The sequence below is a fragment of the Halichoeres trimaculatus genome, unplaced genomic scaffold (assembly GCF_033239565.1).
Source record: "Halichoeres trimaculatus isolate MK-OKI-2021-1 unplaced genomic scaffold, fHalTri1.1 fHalTri1_scaffold_8, whole genome shotgun sequence".
In the NCBI taxonomy this organism is placed as follows: Eukaryota; Metazoa; Chordata; class Actinopteri; order Labriformes; family Labridae; genus Halichoeres; species Halichoeres trimaculatus.
Window position 1 is genome coordinate 25,839,643 of NW_027437186.1, and position 8,702 is coordinate 25,848,344.

Genomic DNA, 8,702 nt, shown 5'->3' on the forward strand with positions numbered 1-8,702 from the left:
AGCACGTGCGATCCATTACGTATAATCACCACGAGCGCATCACACCACAATCATTTTAAACAAAGCGGTGGTTAGGGCTGTGTCGGGCGAAAACGACTCACCATAAGTCCAAAAGTCTCTAAAGTTGTAGCAGTGCTCTCTTTTTCTCATTGTGCTGACTCTAATGAGATCACACTTCATGTAAACAGATGCTTCACGATGACGAAGGCGGGCTGTTAGCGTCTGTGATACTCGCTAAAGTCTGGTTCATATTGGGGTAGTGTGACCGCTGGCCGTACTGGCTGGGGAACAGCGCTGCATGGGGGCAATCGTGCTTAGGCACGTTTTGGATGGCCAGTGTGACCGCGCTCATAGATGTTTGTGGCCAATGGGAGGCACCTAATGGGGATCTTATGCTGATTTTACTTTTACTTTTGGGGAGCATTTCTCTCTGCACCAGAGCACTTTCTGTGCCTTACAGTGAAGTAAAATGATGAATGATGTCCTCTGGGCATTTGTTGAAAATTCAGATGACTGAGGTACCAATGCCAGCCTGCATTCTTCTTGTACCCATGTTGATCGGTCACTTAAAAATATTTTGTCTGCAGTGTCACTCAAACTACTGGCCTAACATGACTGCAGGCAATGTGCTAAATGGAGACAGATTCATCCAGATGAACTCCTGATTTACCCTTCAAAGATGTACTTGTGGCGCTAATGCTGTGGTACTTTTTGAGTAAAAGATTTGCTACATAAGACTACCATCTAAATGTTCAGTTGAACAAGTAGGATCCTCACAAACAAGGGTTTTGTCCTGATGTGTGCATGGTTAGTGGCCTGTTAAACCAGTATGGTCCTCACAAGCAAAGGATTGTCCTGATTGTGTGTGTGTATGGTAAGTGGCCTGTTATACCAGTGTAGTCCTCACAATCAAGGGTTTTGTCCTGATTGTGTGTGTATATTTGTGTGTATGGTTCGTGCCCTGTTATACCAGTGAGGTCCTCACAAGCAAGGGTTTTGTCCTGATTGTGTGTGTATATTTGTGTGTATGGTTAGTGCCCTGTTATACCAGTGTAGTCCTCACAAACAAGGGTTTTGTCCTGATTGTGTGTGTATATTTGTGTGTATGGTTAGTGCCCTGTTATACCAGTGTAGTCCTCACAAACAAGGGTTTTGTCCTGATTGTGTGTGTATATTTGTGTGTATGGTTAGTGCCCTGTTATACCAGTGAAGTCCTTACAAACCATGCCTCTGTCCTTTTTGTGTGTACATGTGCGTGTGTGGGTAGTGTCCAGTCAAACCAGGGTAGTTCTTACAAACCAGGGTTTTGTCCAGATTGTGTATGTGTGTGGTATACGTCCCAATAAACCGGGGTGTCCCTATGAGTCACCACTGTGCTAGGAAACGCCTCCTCCCGCCCCGTCCTCGTAGTCCTGTGAAATGTCAGGTGATCATAGCTTGAGATTCTTTCGCAATATTTAACTCATAAATAGACAGGAATTTTTCTCAATTTTTTTGGATCAGTGTTTTCTTTGTTGCACCTCTCTAGGACAAAGGGAAAGGTGGGTCCCCGTAAACCACCACTGGGCCGGTTTGAGAAAAGTGCCCCGATAAACCACCGTAACCTGTATAGGTGTGTGTGTGTGTGTGTGTGTGTGTGTGTGTGTGTGTGTGTGTGTACTCTCAGAGCTTGCCAGCAGAGGACAGAATTGGCTAATATGAGGAAGCTGTATTGCTGCAGCTGCTTTGTGGAGTCTCTGGAGGGTTTGGGTTAAAGTCCCCGGGGCTGCTCAGGTCTCTTGAGGCAGAGGATTATCCTTCCTAATATCTCGCTGACACCTGGCTCCCAAAATGCTTCTGTACCTGTTACTAGAGCAAACAAGAGACCGTCTAAACATCACTCTCCATTTGTTAAACCACAACCATGTGTCAGATGCACTGATCCTATTATGTTTTGATAACCATGAATACCATAATTTATTAAAAAAAAAAAAAAAAAAAATGGAAATACTGACCAACCTAACTTGGGTTCAATCAGGGTGAGGGAAAGAAGCAGGCCTTTAGCTTGCTCACTTAGAACCACAGGGTGCCTGTTAATCAGCCATGCCCCTAATTAAGAAAAACTCATAGTCTTTGCCCCTTCCAAACTACTGTCTGATAAGAGTTCCCCCTGCACGGTGTGTGTGCATTGCTCTAGTGTGTATGAGTAGTGATGGTGTTTCAATGTGTAAGTGTATAAACTGAGTGTGTATTGTTTTAGTGCCCCCTTATCATTTTCTCTGCTAACTGAAGAAAACAGGGATCACTTGGTTGTCGTTTGGCTTGCTGTCCTGCTGCTGCTGATGCCATAGAGGATGCCAGTCTGTTTTGTGATTTTCATCTTTCAATTTCCATAAATCTGATCTGTGTTAAGGATCAGACTCATATGGATTGTTGAAGATGTGTGGGTCTGTTTATTGGTTGTTTCTTTTAATGGAGCCTAATACAGCATGTTAGTGAGTCATTTCAACACAAATACATGAAGGTTGTTTGGGCTGAATGAATGAATGAATGAATGAATGAATGAATGAATGAATGAATGAGCTTTTGAAGCTGCAGCAAGTGTGGAATGTCAGATTTCTATCAGAGATAGTGACGTGTTTACACCTGGCTGATTACAGGTGAAGTCCTCATCCTCTCATCCTGCAACCCTACAGGTATCTCCCCCGAAGGATGTCGTCATGCTGTGATGCTGCTGGTAGTCCTCTCTGCTCTGAGACGCTTAGATGTCCCTCTGCCCACATCACCTTCAAAGCACTTCCTGCAGGTGACATCAACCAGGTGAGGCCCCAAGGAGCGCTTTCTCTTCTTTTTCCGCTGTCTTTGTGCGCCTCAGCTCTTCCTGTAAACCATAAAAACAGAAACAAACACTCTAAACAGAAGCTGGTCTTTGTAACCAGATTATCTTTGATTTTCCATCCGTCCTTTTCTCCTCCACTCCAAGAAAGAGATGAAGAATGAAAACAAGAGGAGACAAAGACGCACAAACTGAACCTTTATACAGGACAAATATACTAACTCCTTTAGGGATGGATTTACTACTTCAACCTTTGTGTGTGTGTGTGTGTGTGTGTGTGTGTGTGTACATCTGTGTGTCTGTGGAACCTGTATGTGACAGATTGTACCTGCTCAGGTAGACAAGAGACACAAACGAGAGATGAAGCTGCTTCACAGAAACGTAAGATGTTGTCATATGTGGGACAGCTTTTTGTGTTTGTGTGTGTGTGTGTGTGTGTGTGTGTGTGTGTGTGTGTCTGTGTGGGAGTGTGTCTGTGTGGGTGTGCGTGTGTGTGTCAGTTGTGCTGAGAAAGAGAGCACTTTGATTCATAAACCCTCGCTTTGTTCTTTTTATTTGAATATCTGGTTAAGAAGGGAGTCTGTTCGGGAATTCCCTTAAACTCAAACACACACACACACACACACACACACACACACACACACACACACACACACACACACACACACACACACACACACACACACACACACACACACACACACACACACACACACACACTGTTTGATGTTTTGTCTTTTTGAAGTCTCAAAACTACAATTCCCTGGGTGTGCGCTAGAGTCTGTGGGGAGTCAAATATGTTTTCTGGGTAGGAGTTTGAGATGTTCAATGGGGATATATGGGACAACAAGTGTGGAGATTTGGACATTGTGTGAGGGTTTTTGGTGTTCTTTGTTTTTTTTTTGTTTGTTTGTTTTTTCAGAAATTCTGGAGAGGTTTGGGAGATCCTGTAACAAGTTTTGGGGATTCTGTTGGAGCCTATGGTGTTCTTTGTGGGGCTCTTTGGGAAGTCATGTGGGAGTTTGGGGTGTTTGTGGGGCCTGAAGGACTTTCTGTGGGAGTCTATGGTGTTTGGGGGGTGGTTGGGACATTCTGTGAGAAGTTAGGGTAGGGATGTTCTCTGGGAGTTTTGGATGATTCTCTGTGAGTTCAGGAGATTCTGTGGGGATTTGAAGAAGTTCTGTGGATAAGGACGGAGTCTCTTATGGGTCAGTCAAGGTTTTTAATCATCTTGGAGGATGAAAAGAGGTCTGTGTGTCTTCGTGGACTGGTGGAGGTCATATCTCCGTCCGTCATCTTGTTGAACGCGTGCTGAAACACCTCTGCAGACTGAAGTTGGTTTTCCTCTTCAGTTAACATGAGAGGGACCTTTGTGCTGCTGGCTCGCAAAATTATCTCCTCATCAAACTTTATTTGAGCTAAACAAATTAGTGTTTGTCCAGCGAGTGAGAGCACTGGCTTCATGCTGCACTCCTAAAAATCATAAAGACGTCAGTCTGAATGAGCAGAGCGAGAGTGAGCCGAGCATGAAGCTTCAGGATGCACAGAGTGACGTTTACTATGTTTATATGTTTACACCAGCTCACAATGTAGAGCTTAATAAGAGCTCATATAATTTGTATGTGTGTGTGTGTGTGTGTGTGTGTGTGTGTGTGTGTGTGTGTGTGTGTGTGTGTGTGTGTGTGTGTGTGTGTGTGTGTGTGTGTGTGTGTGTGTGAGGCAGCGGTATAAATCTGCAGACCTTCATATTTCAGGTCGGGGTGTATGTATGTCAGAGTCCATTCACAGACATGTTTAGAGCTGAGATTCTGATGTAACGTGTCTTTTTACAAAACATTATGAAGCTCACCTAAACCTGAAACCAAGCAGACCTGCAGTCACACTAAACTCACCTAAGCCTTAGGGCTGACCTGCAGTCCCTCATCCTGTGTGTCTGTCTGAGTCAGGTTCAGGTAGATGAACCTTTCGCTTACTAGCAGATTTCTTTTCCTCTCTGCAGTGGAACGAGACTCATCACTCACAGAGAAGGATCGTTGGTTCAGAGCTCTGTCTTCTCACAGGGTTTTTCCTTACAACCCTTGGTTTCCCTGATTCTGTTTATGTAAATAAAGTAAGATCTGATGTTAGTCACCTGTTGCACAGGAGTGATGACCCCTAGCTTGAGGTCGTCCACCTCCCACTCTGTGACTGTGAATAAAAACATTTAGGCTCTCCCAAACCAGAAACTCTGGATGACCAGCCAGGTCAGTCCACATAGCCTGTGATGCTGCCTTCAGGTCTGGTGACATAGTAATATGCAGTGCTGCTCGAGCTGACCTGAAAGGAGGTATTAAAAAAGTCAAAGTGGACCTTTGCATGAAAGTCAAGGTCCAGCTTTCTAGCAGGAACCTAACAAAGGTCTGGCGAGGGTTTCAGAACATCACTAACTACAGTGGCAGTGATATGACATCACAGAAGGCACAGACAGACAAGCACAGAGTGGTTGGAGAGGGTCCTCGCCTTCAGGTTCCTTGGTGTCCTCGTCTCTGCTGACCTCACCTGGACAGATGACATCACAGCTGTCACCAAGAAGGCACAGCAAAGACTACACTTCCTGAGGGTCCCCAGGATGAACAACCTGTCCATTGATCTGCTGTTAACCTGCTCGTCCAGCCAGAGCCTACTGATGTACTGCATCACAGTTTTATATATGAATAGCACTGAGCCAGACAGAATGAAGCTATAGAGGGTCATCACAGCAGCACAGAAGATTGTTGGCTGCCCTCTGCCCTGCCTGATGGGCATCTACACCTCCTGATACCTCAGCACAGCACAGCACATGATCAATGACAATTTTGTATGTTACATGTGCTCTTTGCACTGTGAGAAGAGCAGCTCTCTAAAGCCGCATTTCCACCAAGCAGTCCGGTTCGGTTCTATACGGTTTGGCACGGTTTGGCACGGTTTGGCACGATTTGGCACGATTTGGTACGATTTGGTATGGTTTGGTACGGTTAAGCCTGATCCCATTTGCGTTTCCACTGCAAACTGTGCCCCCTTGTGGTAGGCGGCATGTAAGCCAGGTGCCGAAAGCCACATTTGTTAAACAATAGCGTGACGCCATAGCAGCTAATAAATCCAACAAAGAAGAAAAATACAACACAGTAAACAAAGAGCAACAATGGAAGACATCCAACAATTTTTTTTCTTTGTGATTGACCTGTAGCTCTTTGGTACAAAGTGCAATCAAGTTTTATTTCAGAGAAGACTGTGCCGCCAGGAGAAATGCAGCCACTGTTGCATGGTAAGTGATGACTCTTTCGACCAATCAACAGTCTGCAGTGTTGTGGCCTTCTGAGATTGGACCGGTTAAGTCTGTCACCACTACGGAAGGATGCCAAAAAGTGGGACGGCTCTTCTAGGTTATTTGGCGATCTGTCCCGGGATCACTCAGTTGAATCGTTGTTAAATGCATGCCCTGCCAAGGCGAACCGAATTGAACTGCTTGGCGGAAACGGGCCTAAATTCATCACATCAGGCTCTAGTAGCAGAGCTATGCTGTCTGTGAGGGCCTTAACGTTCGGGATCAGGTCTCCAGGGGAAAGAAGTGTTAAGTGCTCCAGGATCCTCATCAGCCTGAGGCTTCCAAAGGGTAACTTCTGAAAGGCCTGGTGCAGTTGGCTCTGAGTATTAAGTTAAGTGTTTATTTGTTTGCCTATTTTTACTGTTAAGGGACTTTTGTGGGCCACTGGCTGATTTAAATGTGCTATATAAATAGAGCTGACATTGACATTTTATGATGATGAAAAAGGATATTCTGTTCTATTCTATTCACCCAGGTTGTTTGCATCCTGCTTGGAGTGGTCTGCCTCACCCTGCCGTGGGGTGTCAACATCTGCATCCAGCTTGGAATCATCAGCTTTCTGCCTGAAGCTGTTGTCTTCCGCTTTGAGTTTCAGCCTCCATCTCTGAGGATCGGCCTCCTGCTCTGAGTCTGGACCCTCCACAGGTGACCGTGTGAGGCGTGGAGCTCTAAATAAACAGTCTCTTATCTGCTCAGAGAGAGGAAGTCTAACCTCTGGATCTAGAGAAGCTCTGCTGCTTTACAGAGCCAGCTGTTGTGTTCTTTGTCTTGTGTGTTTATGTGTTTTATCAAGATGGAGACAGACACACAAAAGATACAACCAAATCTGCTCTGAGCCTCCAAACAGAGAGAGATCTACGACTGAGCAAGTCCCTGCAGGTCTACAGGAACAACTGCAGACAACTTCACATAACGACTACACACGAACACCACACCACACAAAATACACACAAACAACACACTGCACAAAATACACACCCCCATGTCCACAGGTTCAGCATCAGACTTAAGAACAGACACGAACGGTTCATCCTCACTATGGGGCAAACAAGAATCCAACACATGATCCAGGACAGAAATACAGGCACTGACTGAGACTGGGATTAATTATTCGCACAGGAATAAAACCCATAAATAAACCCTTTCCAAAGTGTGTGACAGAGAGGGTTCACAACCATCAATACCATCAAAACCATCCACACCACAAACACAATCCCTATTCACAGCTGCATTCTCTTTCTCCAGGCCTGACTCTAAGGGATTTGGATGAGGATCAAATCCTCCTGGGATACTCAGATCATGATATCAGAGTCCACCCCCTGTGTGCTAACACCTCGTGGCCCTCATATTCAGGCTGTGGGGTGATGGGTGAAGTAGAGGAGGCTGATAGTGGAGCAGGCCTGCAGAGTCTCTCAAAGTCGTGTCTAGCAGAGACAAAGTAAACCTCCTCAGTGCCGTTGACCCCAGTGATCTGACGTGTTTTCAGGACCACACAGGTCCGTGGTTGGGGCTCATAAACATTTGAAATAAAAGACTGCAGATTGAAGTTTTAGTCGATACAAACAAACACAGAGTGTTCCTTTGGAATTTACCCACAAACCTTTGCAGCATGTATCTACAAAACCACGAGTAGACATCATCAGAAGAGCACAGATCGATCACATGATCACTGGAGAGCTCTGCATCTTCTCAGCTTATAAACATCCACTCAGAGCTGAAAGAGAGGTAACATACACACACACACACACACACACACACACACACACACACACACACACACACACACACACACACACACAATCAGGAATTTTGGGTTTAAAATGTCTGCAGATTCCTCAGAGCTGTAAACTGAGACCGTCCTCTGACGGATGTTGTCTTCTGAGCAGGACTCACACCTTAAACAGAGGTCAAAGGTCACATTGTGGAGCACACTGAGCCTTTATAACATAGAGACAGGATTTATCCTCTGAAGGTTCAGCTGCTCTGACTTTATAGAGTTACATCAGAGGTGTGTGAGACTGAAGGGGGGGCTGCTCTGTTCCTCCTGACAGCAGAGCGCTCACACGAGTCCTCCTGTATCACGTCTCCCTGCAGGTATGTGGAGGTGAGCTGGGAGCTCAGAGCGGCTTTCTGCGGCTGTTTGAAGGTAAACAGGTTTGATGGAGCAGCTGATAGCGCAGACGTGTTTCTGGACTCAGTTCCTCAGCTCAACCAGCCAAAAATGAGACGCCTGATTAAAAAGGGAAATTTTGGGGTGAAATTAAAAACTTGTGCCTGACATTTTCTGGAGGTGAAAAAGTTCTGAAGTACAGGAGGAGGCATAATGTCGCCCTTCTCTCCAAGGCCAGCTGTGACGCAGAGAGTCAGAGGCTGAGCGGGTCGGGACAGAGCCGGTCTGTGTGCAGAGCCAAGAACAGGAACTCTGTCACCCTGCACTCTGTCGCCAACAGCTGCTTACAGCTGCTAACTTCTGCTAACCGCTGCTAACAGCTGGTAACTTCTGAAACAGCAGAAACACCGACTCTAATCCTCTCTGAAGCATCA